At 38.3% G+C, this 17,472-nt stretch overlaps 1 long non-coding RNA gene across 1 annotated transcript in view; it reads right to left on the minus strand.

Annotated features, from left to right (window-relative positions):
- Nucleotides 1-11,648: 11,648 nt before the first annotated feature.
- Nucleotides 11,649-17,472, minus strand: part of LOC136828843 (uncharacterized) — a 38,739-nt gene continuing 32,915 nt past the window's right edge. The window contains exon 4 of the long non-coding RNA XR_010850239.1: nucleotides 11,649-13,540. This is a non-coding gene — a long non-coding RNA (uncharacterized lncRNA). The remainder of the gene's footprint in view (nucleotides 13,541-17,472) is intronic.

Below are 17,472 nucleotides of genomic sequence, written 5' to 3' on the forward strand. Positions count from 1 at the left end.
TTTCATAGTTTGTTTCTTCCCATGGTAGTTGTAAAAACTGATGAAGAATCTTTGAATAATATCATTATATATCTCCAGCAAAACATTTTACTAGGAAAAGTCATTTATATTTCCATTGACTAAAGCTCTCTTCTCATGATTTAAAAAAGTTTTTTTTCAAAAGGGATGTATTAATTTTATTAGGGATATAAAAGATTTTCAAAAGCTCTGTCTTAAGTCTTGTGAAACAACCAAATACCAATTCCCTAACTTCATGAAGCATTATTGAATTATACTGTATTCATACTCAATTAAATACAGACAGAAATGAAAAAGCATTCAGGTCTGGAACAAACATGGATCTGGAAATACTATAGTTCAGTATCACAAAAAATAATACAAGTGGCTTATTATGTGAAGTCATGGATTTGATAATGGAGCAGATTAAGCTTACAAGAATATGAAGTCTTCATGTGTACAAATATAACAATATACAGTCAGTAGGAAGTGCATTGAAACATTATTTGCTAAAGGAATTGTTAATGACTTATTTCACAGAATCATGAGGTTTTAAAGAATGTATAATCTCTTAAATGGGTAAACACTTTTGCCGAATGAACCCATTACTCAGGAAATGCCTTACAGTAGCTTGCAGTCACACCAGCGAGTCTTAATCATGAAGGAAAGGGGCCCAGACCTCCTGCAAGTTTCTATGCCCCAAAAAATGAAAAGTTGTTATTAAAACTATGACTAACATTTGTTATTAAAAATCCATTTGTTCATATGGAGCTGTAATTATATAATGCTTAAATGGCCATTTAGGAAGGAAGACTAAGCCAGAAATGAGGAGGAAGAGCAGAGAGAGGGAAGATGATGCAGAGCAGAGAAAGGGATGAAGATGTGAAGAATGAAAAACACCATCTCTCGTTGGTAGGCTAAATGTTACTTGTAAAGTTAGGTTTCTATTTGAGCAATTGCTCTGGACATGTAGTCTAGTAGAAGAATGGGTCTGTTGAATATCTGCATTTCGCATAGACTATTTGGTTGCTTTCTAGTTGAGAGCAGTTGAGCAAACACCACTTCCTCCCTTCAGTGTGAATACAGTCATCAGGTTGGATGGATGTTGGGCTGTTGGTCGCTTATGGCATACACTCAGGCCCTGGATGGTCTTTTACAGGATTGCAATTTTTACCACTCTTCTGCAGTCTTTTATTAGCTTATGTTCCTGAAAAGATTGGGTAGCTGTAATACCCTCTGTCGGGATGTATGTAGGATTTATCATGTATAGACATACAGAACGGTTGAGTTACGAATCCCTGTGATATTACATGAGATGTTTAGTCCAGCAAGTTCAGTTTCAACTGCTTAAACATAAGTACAGATTTTCTACCTGATTTGGGCAGGGTACTTCTTATCCTGAATCATTATTATGAGAAAATGTATGGATTGGTGAACCATGATTTTTAGAGGGAACATCTCAAAAAATTTTTAACAATAGGAGTTGATTTTGCCAATTTTTTCATGGGAAGCCCAATTCTTACCTCAGGGAATTATATCTTTGGTGGTGCTTTCCTCCTTCCAGAACCCTTGCAGCAATGTTGGTATATATATCTCATTGGGCTCTCAGGGAGCCTAACAATCTTGAAGTAACTACCACCTCTCAAGTAACTACCACCTCTCTCCTTTGAACTCCTTGACGGATTTCTTGAAGGTTCACTCAGGAAGCAAGGCAGTTGCTCTTACTGCTGTGGTTGCATTCTGCTTGTGGTGTTTTGGATCTGGTTAACTTTCTGAAGTGCATGTTGGGGAGTTCCTGTTATCTAGCAATCAAGCAAACAACTCCCTCAACTGTGTATGATGACTCGGTGGCATCAATCATGGCTCCTCCCACAACTAAAAGACAATCATAACCTGTTGGTTCTCCTGTGAAGAAAGTCAGACATGAACCAGGGGCAAGAAGGAATTGTGGCATTCCCTTTCCTTCCCATAATCGCTGCTTAACACTTCTATTCTCTCTCACTAATGTTGAGGGAAGAAGATTAGATCTTGAATTGGTGTCAGACTTCATGGCACCTCTTTCAGGGGTAACAAGGAGTCAGCAGTGGAAAGAGAACTGGGAGTCCTATGTTCTCACCAACTGTATTTTATCAACCCTTAGAGGCATCCATCTGTAGCCAAACCTTTGGGTGCAGTTAGGCCTTCAGCTTCTTGGGTTGTACAGAAACCAACTTCCCTGGGTTAATTTCCCTGAACCCAGACCAGTATCTCAGCCTGTCCTTCTTCAAGTAAGTGAGGAAAACTTTCCAAACTCTTTCGTACTCCACCTACAGTTGATAGCAGGGAAAGGGGAAGAATGAGTGAGGCAGGTTAATATGACAAATTTTAAATGAATTTGTACTTTTCATAACTAACAAACCTGGGTTCTTAGCATATGGGAAAATTCTCTAGCGCCTGCTGGAGTCCGGTTAAAAAGTTACAAGGAATTTGGTGGCATCAGGGGTTAGCCAAGATGGCAGTAAGGACGAGGGGTAGCCGACCTACTGTACCTTACCCCATCTCAGGTCCATCGTGTCAGTTTCCCCTAGCCCAGATAAAATTATATAAGGGTTGGCTTCAAGTGGGCAATATATGTTAAGACTGCAGGTTTGTTAGTTATGAAAAATACAAACTGATTTCAAATTTGTTATCTGTTCATATGTAGAGCAAACCTTTGGTCTTAACATAAGGGAGACTCATTCTTGGAGGGAGGATAGAGAAAGCCTCAGAACTGACTGGAGGTTCAGCTCACCTGGGCTCACTTCCTGGCCAAAGTAGGACATAGGAAAGAGTCATATGCCTCTGAACTGTAAAGTAAAAGGTTACTTGTCAGCCAGATATCTGGGTTAAGAGACTATGTGAGCTCCAGACACATTGTGTCTTGCAGGAAAATAAAGAACTTTAACTGTCACAGACACAAAACTACATTAGCCACCAACCTTGTTTGTTGTCATTTCCTCTCTGCTCTTGTAAGAGAGAGGAAGGGACTTGCTTCCATAATAGCTTGTGTTGTGTAGGAACAATAAAAAAACCCATGGGAAGAGGCTCATTCACCTTTAACTGACCAGTTCCAGCACATTATGGATAATTTCTCTCCACTGCCCGTAGTAGAGGAGAAAAAGAGAAAGGAAGATGACCAGTCATCCCATTTACTCTCACTTTCAAACCAACATCGTACATAAGATATGAACTGTCCCACTAGGGGCACTGGATGAGCTACACAATCTGTTGAGCAGCCACCACTGGACCCAATGAAAAAGTGTCCAAGGACCTGTGGGCAACGTCCTGCAGATAGAAGGATGTGAAGATGGTTTGGCGTAGCCATGTGCCAGCCTTAAGATCCTTTGAACCGACAGGTTCTTTTTGAAAGTGATGGAAGGGCCTAGACCCGACATCATGTGCTCTTGCTCGCACTGAATTGGCATCTGGATTTGAAGTAGTAGTATAGACTTGCTTTATTACTTATCGTAGCCAAAAGGAGATAGTATTCTTGGACATTTCGGAGATAAAAGTATTCTTGGACATTTCCTTTTTGTTCCGGCTTGTACTAACAAAAAGTCTTCGATAACCCGGTCCTTTTTAGATACGCAGTGCCGTGACGATAGTATTCTTGATTCCTTTTGTTCCGGCCTTTACTATAATATACGCAATGCCATGATGTCTTCGACAATCCGGTCTAAATCGTAATTCATAAAAGTAATTCGTCAGGGTTATTACCAACATCTCCAAGCAAAGGGATGGATTAAGACTTGAATCTGTCATCGTGAACAGAGGGATTTTGAGTCTTAGCCATGAATTCCAGGACAAATTCAAAGGCCTCGTGTGTCTAACATCAAAAGAAAGTCTGTGCAGTTCACTAACTCTCTTTGAAGAGGCCAAGGCTAAAAGGGAAACCATCTTGAGGGTTAAAGTCCTGTCTGATGAAACTCTCAAAGGTTCATATGGACTACGTGTAAGACTTCTAAGTAACAGTGTTATGTCCCAATTCGGAGGTTTAAGATCTCTCAGGGAACAGGACTGCTCAAAACTCTGGAGAAGCGTAGAAATTTCCCATGAAGAAGAAAGGTCTACGTCCTTCAAGCGTAGAATTAAACCTAGAGCAACCCTATATCCCTTGATGGCTGACACTGACAGAAGTTTCTCCCTATGAAGGAAAATGAGGAAGTCTTCTACTTGTTGGCTAGTAATTCTGACTGGAGAGACACACTATTGGCAACACCAATCACAGTAGACGGCCCACTTTCCCTGATACACAGCTGTAGAAGACCACCTGAGGTAACCTGACCACCTGAGGTAACCTGACATTTCCGTTGCTGCTCTATGAGAAAAGCCTTTCGCTTGCAGGAGATACTGGATAGTCTCCAACCGTGAAGAGATAGTAACCCTACCGACTGGTGAAATCTCTCGATTTGTGGTTGGCATGGAAGGTTGTGCCAAGGAGGAATCTCTCGGTGCTTCTGTCAATAAGATTAGAAGATCGGGATACCATTGTGTGTGTGGCCACAAGGGAGCTACAAGGGTCATTTTGAGGTTCTGCGAAATCATCACTCTGTTGATAGCTTGGCAGATTAGACAAAAGGTGGGAAAGGCATAGATGTCCAGATTGTCCCATGGATGTTGGAGGGCGTCCTCCGCCATGGCCCAGAGCAGGTTAATATTTAGTTATCTGATAATTTCAGCTGTTGCATTTTGGAAGGTTGCTTCTCTTACCCTTGGCCTTGGCAGTAATATGGGGAACTGTATAATATGGGGACTTGGAACAGTTAAGTAGATATTACAAGCTTACAGGGCATACACATCTCATCATGACTACTGCCCTTTCCTCTCAGACACCAATACTGTCTTATCTTCCCCTTTAGATCATGATCTCAGGCTTTGCTGGCAGGGTTTACAGAGTTGCCTGTATTGAGTGAGAGGGCCACTGGGACCAAAGTTGGGTCTCTGAACCTTATTAAGGAGTACATGCTGCATACTCTTTAGATGGAATGGCATAGGCTGTGCAGTAGTCCATCTTAGAAAATGTGTTCATGCTTAGACATTTCTGAGAAACTGTACATGTTAGTACCTGTCTATCAGAACTCAGGTTTTCACACACTTTTCTGCTACAAGGCAGTCACTTTTGAGGGACTTTTGAACTGATGACTGCTCTCCAGGTGGTTATTAGGTTTCCACATGAATATTTTAGATTTTTGCTATGTATACACTGCACTGCAAGTGTTGCCTGGTCAATGGGTTTCTCCTAAGCTTCTGCTCTGGGGGAGTCCTCCAACTTTCTTGGAACAGGCAGGCAAAGAGACAAAAGTTGGATCTCGCACCCAGGTAACAGACAAGTACCTGGGTATGCTCGCAAGACGGCATATTCGGAAAGGTATAATGGAAATTTGTCCTGGCTTCAGCGGGTTATCCTCAGCCACCTGTTGCCTTTTCTTCGGTTCTCCACTACTGCCTTTCTCTCGTGGTGTAAGTCACAGAAGTAATAACAAAGTTTGTTCCTGCATGAATACAAACCCTCTGTCTGTACATATGGATAACTTTTGGCGAAGCTGGAAAGTCCGGCCGTTAAACTTTTGCAAGGCGGTTATGGTAACAGTTACTTAAGGTAGAGAGGCAGGGGTACAGCCCGCTCAACCAGTAAGCATTCAATCTCTTAAGTTTACTTTTGGCCGCACTCTCGATGAGATGTGCTTTTCTTCTCTGTCCTGCTGTTCAGCCTTTTTCCTCATTGTATATTTTATGTTTGTAATTTGAAATACTGACTTGGATATATTGAAACTTTCGTGCAAAGTGTGTGTTTAATTCTTTTCTTTTTTAGACACAATATTTTGATTCATTAGACACAATTCAAACTACAGTACACAATTTCTGGGAACTTGGTAATGATTTAGTCTTTCACATGTGTAGATTGAGACGGTCGAGATGTTGCGGGTTCGTGTTGCAGCAGAGGGTTTTGTGTGAGGACTCATCTTACTTAACACAGCAAGTTTTCCCCCACTCCCTCAACACGAATGTTAATGGCGCAAGTTCTACGGTTGTGTTGGTCCCAACTACATGCTCAGGACCAGTCAGAATTTACCATGTTGTCTCTCCCATTTGGGGGAGGGGTGAGTTCTATGGCTCACTCCTTCCTTAGATATAGATATATTTCTTTTCTTTCCCTCCTGAGAAGGGATGCATATTGTTTCTTTTCAAGCCCTACAGTTCAGAACGGCGGCATCTTCAGCTCAGAGCTTTGGGAGCCCCACTACATTCGCTTGGCTCTCCCAGTGTTGCCACTTCATGTATGTTGTACCTTGTCCAACTCATTAGTTCTGTGGTGGTAATTTGGAATGAAGCCAGATCTGATGGAAGTGTGTTCCTTCAGAGCCTGGGAGCCCCATCTGCGTGGTGACTTCTAGGGATTGTCCCCTCCAGGGTCGGTGGGGGCAACTCTGTTTTGTTCTTCTTTTCCAGGCTCAGATGTGCACTTTACATGTTTATTCAGGGGTACCAATCTTAGATGGACTGGAGTGTTGACCATAGGCATAGGGATCATTTCTCTGCCTATGGGAATGGCCTTACGAACGTACCCTGCAATCTCTAGGGGCCACAGTCATCCATTGATTTATGGCATTCAGGAAGCAATTGTCGATCTGGTACTTGGATAGAATGTAATTGTGCAGTTCACATTCTTATCCTTTTACCTTGGGTTATTGCCCATGGGTCCTTGGACCCTTGGTGGATGCTCAATAAGTCATGTAGTTTACCCAGCTCTTAAGGACTGGTTGCATCTCATCTAAGGTGTGCGGCTACAGGGAGAAGGTGTTGGTGGGACTGGCTTCCTACCTTCCTCCTGTTTTCCATCCTCTTCCAGTGGACAGAGGAGGAGTGAACAAGCCGTCACAAGCTGGAGTACACAAGCTGGAGTAGCTTGCATGCAGGTGATCTGCATGACTGAGTTTCCTGTCTATAATCCAGTTTTGCTTGGATTAATAGATACATTTCCTACCTTCTCTCTAGCAAGGAGAGAGAAGGATTGACTATTGACAAGCCAACTGGTTGGTTTTAGCTACATAGTCTTTGACATTGTGGGTTCGTCCTTACCTTTCGAATCAAGGGTTTTCATACTTTCCTTTTACTCAAAATGCCCAGAAGTCTGGCAGCTGAACATCACACATGTTCAACAGATCAGAGGTATGGTATCTGCCTTTGTTCATTCATGACCAGGAAGAGAATACCAGGTGAGCTGAACTACCAGTCAGTTCAGAGAATTACCAGTAGTAGGTCTCCATATGTAAAGACCGAGGGTTTGCATTTGTGTAGGAACAAATGACAAATTTTTAATTAAATTATGTTTTTCCTAACATACAAACCTGAGGTCTTTACATAAAAGGCCTGCCTCTTACCACCCCTCATTCTTTTACCTGGGCCAAAAGGTAAACTGAAGAGATTGAATGCATACTGGTTGGGTGGGCGGTACTCCTGCCTCTGTCTGAGGTAACTTACCCTCTGTCTTAGGTAACTGTTACCATAACCGCCTTGCAAAAGTTTAACGGCCGGACTTTCCAGCTTCGCCGAAAGTTATCCATATGTAAAGACCTCAGGTTTGTATGTTAGGAAAAATACAAATTAATAAAAAATTTGTTAATTTGTCATTCTAAGATGACTAGAACCCTTTAAGGGGCATTCTATGAACTCTCCCTCTTGAAATCCATTAGTTTATGGATGCAGTGCGGGAGGGTTAGAAAATTTTTCAGATTGTTTTTGGGGGGTTCTTCTGGCTGGAGAACTTTTATCTATCTGCAGGTCAACATTTTGGGAGTGTACAAACTGTTGTTGCACTGGAGGTTTCCAAGGATAGTTGATAGGTTAGGTGTAGTGCTGTTTGTTACAGCACAGCCGTATGGGCACTTTTGGCCTGTCTGTCTGTGAGGATTGAGTTGGAAGGCTAGAACAGTTATTGGGGCCACTGTTGAATGGAGAAGTTCTTACTCCCTCAAATGACTAGCTTTCCTAGTTCAAGATGGGGTTTATTTTTCCCTATGCTTGATCTCAAAGCAGAGGTGTACAGTATTGTGTTCCCCCATCCCAATCCCTATAAGTTATTTTCCATTATTTTGGTTATGGTCTGGATTTTATGCTTTCCACTAATTCACTTCTCTTTCTCCTTGTTGGGTGATCAAGTGTTGACCTTGGCTACTCCTCAAGGTCATTACTCAAGTATTATCCAGTGCTGCTGACTCTTGTGAACAGAGGTCTCCCTATGGTCAGTGCTGGTTCAGGGTTATGGACTCACCCTTGCTGAGACCATCTCCTGTCAGGTTAGGCTTTATGGCTTGTGCTCAGCCATAAGTCAGTCTCCAGTCCAAAGATCTTGGATTTTCCCACTTGGTGTTATTTTTACTTGACAGGTCATTTAGGACTTGATTTTCTGAATAGAGATGAACCAATCTTTGCACCTTAGTAGCCCTTGGGCAAAGTCTTGTTTGAGAGTTCTCTCTCAAAACAACCGGTTGGTCTCAGCAAAGAACAGTGTTTTTCCTTGCATCCTGTCTAGTCTTGGAGAAATGGGGTCTCTCTCTCTCTCCTCATGTCTTAAGTGTGGAGCACAGTCTCAAGACTAGTCAGCTCTTGATGGGAGATTTATTTTTTTTTTATTTTTTCCTGCAACCTCTCCCACAGAGACTTCAATTGGTGGTTCTGGATGAGATGCTTCTTGCACCAGTGTGAGCTGTAAGATACTTCATGAGGGACCTGGGCTCTTACTGTTACTGGAGTAGCAGCCCCTTTCCTTTGTCGTAGGCTACATAGGGGAAGGTGCCCAGCAACATCCTCCTCTGGCTTTGTGAGCTACCTGATAAGTTATGACTCCACTGAGGAGGACATCACCTCTGAAGCTCTTTGAGAATACACATAGAGTGTAGGACTGACCTTAACCCTCTTAGATGATCTTTGTAGTTGGAGTGAAAAAGAGTGCAAACTCAGTTGAGGACCTTTTGAAGCAGGAATTGCCCTGTAGGATGGAAATTTGCTCATGAGTCATCCTCCTCCAGCAGGAAGACTTCATTCTGGTTCAAGTCAAATTGTCCCCTCTTCAGAGGCTGAAGGGTGCTAGAGTTCTTGGGAAACTTCCCAACTAAGGGACCAGTGGCAATGTCTTCACTGAAATGTTTCATGAAGAAAGCATAGCCAGAGCTCCAGGAGAACAAACTTGAGGTGAAGGGAATCATTTTGGGCAGGGAGGAGAAGCTCCATTAGAAGAGGCATTAGAAGAGGCAGCAGAAGAAACCAAGAGCCAATGAAGCAAACCACAAGCCAGCAATAAACTGGCTATAGGGCCACTCGGGCATGAGGCATAAAGAGAAGGGTCCTGTGCAGTATGCTATCACTGACTTCAAGAGCAAGAGCTGTCGTGGGCCATCGAGGTGTATCACCTTAGAACTTCACTGAATGGCAAGTCGTCAAGATTTCCTTAGGAATTAATTGAATAAACCTCAGTCAGAACAATGACCCTAAGGCAGCTGTGAATGAGATGAGTCTACAGGATGAGATGCAGCACAAGGTGCACACATGAATCCACAGTCATAATAAAGGTAGAGATGCAAGAGGCAGACGGATCTCTCTGCATTAGAAGGAAGGTCGTCTGGAGATGGAGACATGCTTGGAAGTGATTCCTAGTCAGGAATACAACTGAGGAGTGGAGGAATCTGACAAGCCTTATGCTTTTTATCTAAAGAGTAAGTAGCAGGAGGCCTAGGAATAATGGCAGCCAGTCTCATCCAAATAAACTTGTCACACAACACTCCCAGCATAGCCCGCACACAGTATCCGAGGAGGTATCATATGAATACCTGACAGGATATTTGTATGCTCTCCATTAGTCCTTGTACAATGACTGAGACCACCATTTACCTCTGCAAGACAGACACAAAATGTAGATCCTTGGCAAGAGGGTATGTAAGTGTTGCTAGCCCTGCTCCCCTAACCAATACAGGTATGATGAAGCATAATTAACACCAGGCAAATTAACACGTTAAGTGTGGAAAAAGGTATACTGTGATCATTTCATAAGTAAACCACACAGGCAAATTAACACGTTAAGTGGGGAAAAAGATATACTGTAATCATTTCATAAGTAAACCACAAAGTAAAATTAATTCTCTTAATGAATTACAATGAAGTGTAAAAAACTAACAAAATTATAACAGCACACAAACTAGAGATGAATAAACTAAGTAATAACAATGAATAAATCATAATATCAAAAAAGAAAACCACAGTGATAAATGAATTCAGTTATTGAACTAGGATAAAGAGATAAAACACATAAATAAGCAACAATACTTAACAAAAGCAAGATAATGCATACCATAAATTAATTTGTTTACTGAGCCATGGTAAATTAATCAAGCAAATTACCGTATAAACTTGTGTAATGTGCGATTTTGCGTAACATGCGACTCCCAAATTTTCACCCATAAAAAAATGTTTTTATAATGTATCTCGTGTATCATGCAAGGTCCTGTTTTGAGACACCAAATTAAATAGACCAACCCCTTTTCCTCCATCTCTTTATCCCATCGTCTGGCTAAGTAAGTTAAGAAAAGGAAAAGAGAATGATAAAAGGATCGATAGTAATGCTATAAGTGTTGTGTAAACGCATACAGCTATAAGCAGCAGAACAAGAAACATCTGTCTTGCTATGAACAATTGAATTGGATAACAACCGTTTTTGCTTGCATTTCAACCATTGTGCAATAGTAAATAATTACCGTATTTATATTACAAATGACGTTAAGTAGAACATATCGTACAACCTCTTAAATCCTGGAACCTTGGGACCAGGCCACTGCTGGACCACAGAAAATCCTGAATTTAGAATACACCTTAGAAAAATGAAGCCCCTATGTAAACATAGTCATGCAAGCTAATTCCACATACAAATAGCCTAGTTGCCGACTTAGCCTACTACTGCACTTAGCTAAGTTCTGACACCATTTTTGATCAGTTTAAGACATTTAGTCTACATTCCTGAGTTAGCCTAACCGTGAGTCAACTACTGTACTTAACTTTTCTCAGAATCTGCAGAATATCAGTGACTTTCATCTCCTAAATTTACTATCTACATAATTATCGCTATTAGTTTCTTCATCATTTATTTTGATTGTACTGTAGAGGGTAATGAAATGACAAAAATAAACAATGAATTTTGGCGATCACTCAGTGCATTTTGACACTTCGCTGTCAAAACATAAACAAAGCACTGCCATCTATTGAGGAAAGTGAACACTGAACATTCACTAAAGGGAGAAACATTTTCTAGCACAGATAAAGATTTATGTTTGCACTTCTTACCTCTAGCAGCATCATCTGATTTCATGGGTGGCATATCGTATGGGTAAATATAAAGCTATATAAAAGAAATGATCAAAACAGTATCACCTTATTCACTATGGAGAAAATATTGGCAAGGAAATATACTGCTAAATTTAAGCTGCAAGTTGTAGCGTAAGCTGAGAAAATAATGTTCAAGCTACTAATGACTAGAAATTATTGTGCATCGACAACATGGATGAAACTCCCCTAAACTTCGATATGCCATCAAACTCAACTGTAAATAAGATTGGAGAGAAGTATTTTAATCAAAACCACTGGGCATGAAAGAACACATTTTACTGTTGTTTTAACATGTAAGGCAGATGGGACAAAATTTTCCCCCATGGTTATCTTTAAATGGAAATTGATAGCATGTACAAAAATTCCTGAATGGTATCTTTGTTTCTCAAAAGCCTAAATAGTGCAAATGGCCCGTGATTGCTAAATTGTTTGTATTTTATAAGAGATTACTGTACATACAATATTATTGGATACACATAAAGTTAAGTAAAGCATAAGTTTTTAAAAGATCCACGGAAAAGATGCATACTGTATTCGTTATGTTTGTATTTTGTATTAGGATATACTAACGTGAATATTACATACATTAATTTTATATCTCATGTATGATGCAACTCCCTTAAAATTAGCTTCAAAATTAGGTCTTTAAGTCTTATGATACGAGCAAATATAGTAATGAGCTACAGTAAATTAGCAAAATATAATGCTGTAACTGCAATCAAGGCAATCATGCACAATAAACAAGAACTTAACTACATAATAATTTACAAATAATTATTCCCGTAATACAAAGGTACTTAAAAAAATAAAGACCAAGCAATCATCAGAATAAAATGAAATGAAAAATACTAATAATATTTGATCATAAGCAAACACACAATGAAGATAAGGACACTATTTAAAATAGAGTAAGCACTGGTGGCAACAGACGTCATTTTCTCCTTAAGGTAAACACTAAGAAATATGCTGTAAACATGCAATGCACTACAAACCAGTGATAATGATTCAGTGGTAAATTAAAGAATTGAATTTATAAATCTAAAAGGCTACATCCTGAGAATCACAGGTGATGATACCACCAAGCCACACACAAGAATGAGCAACAGCTGGGGTCCTTTCAGGTCTGGGCATTTGCAGTGGACTTTATGATCAAGACAAGTTGGTGTGGCTGGGAACCATTGTATAGATGATGTTTGTTTGCTTTGTATGAGCAAAAAACATTTACACTCCCAAACCTCAGTGTCATTAAACTGCTAGTGACTACAAAGAATCAGTATTAACTGTTTTATTTTGAGACCAAAGAAAAACTTTCTTCATTATGACTGTACTTTAATACATCTGCATTTTTTTTTTATATTTAACTTCATCTGTTAAAAAAATCTACTAGTTTGTCATGGCACAGGTTTACTCATATTCCTATTTGTATTCTACATCGAGTAAGCCAACCTGCAGCACGCTGAAACGAACTGCAGGAATTGTCATACACATCAACAGCCTTATATTCAACCACATTCATATTTGACGTGGGTGGACTGTTATAATACATTCTTATTTTACCTACAATTATTCTTTGATGTTTTAAGTTGTTGCTGTAAGACACAGTTTTCCATTGGTCCTAACTGAAATCACTAATAATGAAATTTAGAAAATTCATAAGAAAACATTAAAAATATAGGTAAAGTTGTTAATATGTAACTTCATTAGAAAAAGCCGCTCTTGAATTTTAAGAATTTTTATGCTCAACTGAATTTATAAAAACAGCGTTTGCTCTCTTTCTTTTTTCATCTCTGTCACTTATGGTTTCTTGTGGTTTGCACAGTAATGTAATCTAAAGCAAATGGTAAATTTTCCAAGTACATAAAACACAAAGTAAAAATTGAAGCAGGGCATTTTACCATTTCATGGTGCACAAACACCTTGCAGGTTATTTTTATACGTAAATTGACTATTACCCAGTCCACAAATTGGAGTGTTGGTAACCAAATTACCAATAAATAAAACTATGAAAAATACTGAATGTTGAATACCCTTAACTTAAAATATAAACATTGCCATCATGCAAGAAATTCAGTTTTGCCTGTTGGTCTTAACAAGCAGTTTTCTTAAAAGTTTTGTCATGCATTTCACATAAATTGGAGAGAGAAGGCAGTATCTGAAATGAAGAATGTCAAGATTTTATAAATGACTAATTAAAAACAATAATTGAAAATGATTATTCTTGGAGGGAAATTCTACATATACGGTATCATTTCTTAATGAACATTTGTTGCCGAGAGAAAAATATTGCTCTGCTTGATGTGTGGAATCTCCTGCTCAAGGATTACATAAACACAATCACTATAATGGAAGAAAAATGTGGTAATGCTTCAGAAACAATAAGAACTCTGAAAATAATTTACGTATGTTATAATCAATATCTGATGACAAAAATATTTAGTTTATGGAAAGATCAATTCACATTAACAATTGACAATAGGTAATGACACTAATGAGATTAACTATCTGCTTTTACATGATTAAATATGAACAAGTCTATACAAGTAACATGTTTAAAAGGAAAAATACCCTACTGTAAACTTTTCAGTACTGTTACATCCAGTATTTTATAAATTTTTAACCACTTTCGTAATAAATTTGTAAAAGAAGCTCTTGGTTGCCTCATGGGAAAAGAAGAAAAGAAGCTCATGGCAGCTCAAAACTATTTGACTATTTTGTGTCATCATAACCAAGAATAAAAGTAATCTGAAGCCATAGGGAAAACCTACTACTGTACTGTAATTCCTAAAATGAGAGTTTCACTAAAATTGAACATTATAAAGACACCATAAAATTTAACATTATAATGAAAATGCATTTTGAACTTAACTGGAAGCATCTACAGAACAGCCTGTCCTTGCCTGAAAAAGTTATACACCAGCTGTTGTTCTGAAACTTTGCTACTCTTGTCTTGCCTTTGCTTGTCATTTCCTTTTCATTTCCTCAAACTGTCAACTTCTTTTCATTTGTTATTTCTGGAACTTTTTTACTTTTCCGAACTCAAAACCATAGGGTTTAACAATCATCCACTAGAAGTTCTACCAAACCAAATTATTGTAGATTCTAAAGTTTGACGGCACAGGGAAAGCAACAACTACCAGACCAAATTATCATTGATGATTACCAATATAAGTTATGTCTAATACCATGAAGGGAAAAGTTAGCATAGAAATATCTGATGATGAAAGTGGACACTCAGCCTGAAAGGTGTTATGAGGTTACTAGAATGAATGTGAGTTTTTTAACCTCTACACATTAATGGTCTAAATGTGCCTATGTAATCCAATAGGGAGTTACTACTCTAAGTGTGCCATGCTAACTACTGATGGAACTAAAGGTTCTTAACAGTGCCTTCTGACCCCAGCTGCATTGCTTTGTGCCCTTTACTTTTCTTTGTTTTTTTTTTCCTCTTGCATAGCACAGCTGTCTGACTTCAACTGGACTATGGGAGTCTAGTAATGTTATAAAGTGGTCTTGTTACTCTTAATTTATAAACATAATATGCCCATGTAAAACATTGCCAAACCATCTTGCAACTCAGGGAAAGAGGATCTGGAGAAGAGGTAAGGTCCTGATTAGACAAACTGCTATTGATTCAATCCTGCTACGAAAGGAAATAAAAGGTACAGAACCTCAAATATGAGTATTATTGTAAACATGGATGGATAAAATCAGTACCAGTATATAGCTTGAGTAATGAGTAAAATAGCTATAAAATCTAAATTATCTAATAAAAAACAAGTGTAGTCTATCAAAGATGTAACAAAGTGGCCATTTTTTCAGGTTTATTTTACAGAGGCAAATATCAGATGGCCTTAATAGTAGAGGCATGTGATACTGTATTATCTGGATCAAAAGTATTCTGATTTGAGAATTAATCTCTGTTCATTACTATCATTAATTCTGATTAGGTTTGGTTGTCAGTTAGATGGATATATATGTCCAAAAATTATAGAAAGTTTGTTTATGATCTGATTGTACGAGAAGTGAGGCAAAGGGAAATTTGAAAATATCCTTCTTTGATGAGATTATCACAGGTACTTGGAAAATGCAGCCTAAAAACCTACTTTCTGTGTTTCTCTTGTATATGAATGTGGACTTGTTTCAGTAAATTGCCAAATTTCTAATTTGGCAATACATATTCACTTTATTTTTAATAAGTAGAAAGAAAGAGTATAAAAACAGGTCAGATCTTGCATTACATTACTTTAATCCACAATACAAATTTACCCACTACTGCATTTTATAATTTTTTGATTCACTGGTCTGGTTCAAAACCAAATAACAATGTATTTCATAGTTTATTTTCTATATTTTAAAAATATTCATTTCTAATATGGTTAATTTTAAGGTTTAGTATATCATGAATCAAAAGGAAAAAAGTAGCTTTCAAGAAATTATTGCTCTGTGGACAACTGTGTGAAGAATTCACACAAAATGGTGTTATACTTGGAGTGTGTTTGAATAAATAGGTCATTACAAAATTATATATAGTTGAAGAAAAAAAAAAAACTACCTCAGACCTTGTAGCAAGTCTGTAAACATGAGTTTTCCAGCAATGTAATTAACTTGGGTTTGATACTTGAGAAAAAGTTTATGAGGTAAAATGAAATGATGGGAAAAAAATAAATAGGCATAACAGAATTTTGAAGAAACCACTGAAAAAAATATCAAAATCATGTCTTGGACAAATATACAGGTGAAGATTAATATTTCCTTAAACATTGCCTATGGTATATCCTGTCTAACTATAGGCATCTATACATTACTTCAATACTGTTTGGTTATATCTCTAATGATTTAAGATTAAGTCTCAACATAGTTATTTCAGTAAAGAGTGAAAAAGAGAATCAAAACTAACCTCTGTATTATTGTAGGCTACCAAAAGAAATGCTGAATTTCAAATCATATCTCGTGGTTCTTTTTTTTTTTGGAGGGCATATGACAAAAGATGTCACCAAGCCTTTAATGTGAGTGGTAACACTGTTGCCTGCTGTTTTAAGTTATTTAATGCCTAGATGTTAAGGTTGTAGATGAAGGTAATGTTTTATGTGGTGGGGTAATAACATATTTCTAGTACAGGGTGTATTTATTGGATTATTATAATAAATACATGAATGTTGATTGCCTTCATTGACAAATTTCCAACATAATTGAGCAAAATGATAGGATAATAACATTGACTGCATGTATTATAAATGATTGGTAATATTACTACTAATGTCTGTGTTATCATACCAAGGTAGCTAAGTACAAATATGTTCTTTGTGAGGGAAATTGCAAAATTTGTCAATGTTTCATGTCCTGTTTAAAATGTGGATTATATTTCAAAGAATATTGGAAATTATGCCTTCTTTGAATAATGTCTTCTCAGATAGTGAAAAGTTTATAAGCAATTTCTTTAGCATCATTTTGTATACACAAAGATGTCTTAAACAATGAATGCAAACTCTAATGATTTATACATGCTTTATCTGATGCAAGCAGAGAATGTAGGCCATTTCAATTTGATGTAAACTTTCAGCATGGTACAAGTAATGGTCCTAGTGAGAAAGAGTTACCTGAGAAAGTAGTAGCCATGGGCACACTAACAATGCCTTGCTATTAGTATGCTAGTTATACTACAATCATACTTCAATTACAAGGTGCTTGCAACATACAGTACATGTCATAAATACACAGCAGCAACTTATCTCTTACATATCACTTCGTGTTCTTTCTCTGCATCTTTTCCCACTTCTATGTGGGATCGATGTTTCCGACAGCTTTCCTCCATCTGGCTCGATCAAACACATCATCCTCAGACAATTGTTTGTCTCTCAGATCTTCTCTAACTACATCCATCCACCTTTGCTTTGGTCTTCCTCTTGCTATCCCACCAGGCACCTCCATCTGCATCACTCTCTTCCCTTCTCATCACATAGCCATACCACTGCAGCCTTCTTTCCTGGGCCTTCTTTGATAGTTCTACGACTTTAGCAGTTCCTCTTAGTCTTTCATTTTTGATCCTGTCCATTTTTGTTACTCCACACATCCATCTGAACATTT

The sequence above is a fragment of the Macrobrachium rosenbergii genome, chromosome 43 (assembly GCF_040412425.1).
Source record: "Macrobrachium rosenbergii isolate ZJJX-2024 chromosome 43, ASM4041242v1, whole genome shotgun sequence".
Taxonomy (NCBI): Eukaryota; Metazoa; Arthropoda; class Malacostraca; order Decapoda; family Palaemonidae; genus Macrobrachium; species Macrobrachium rosenbergii.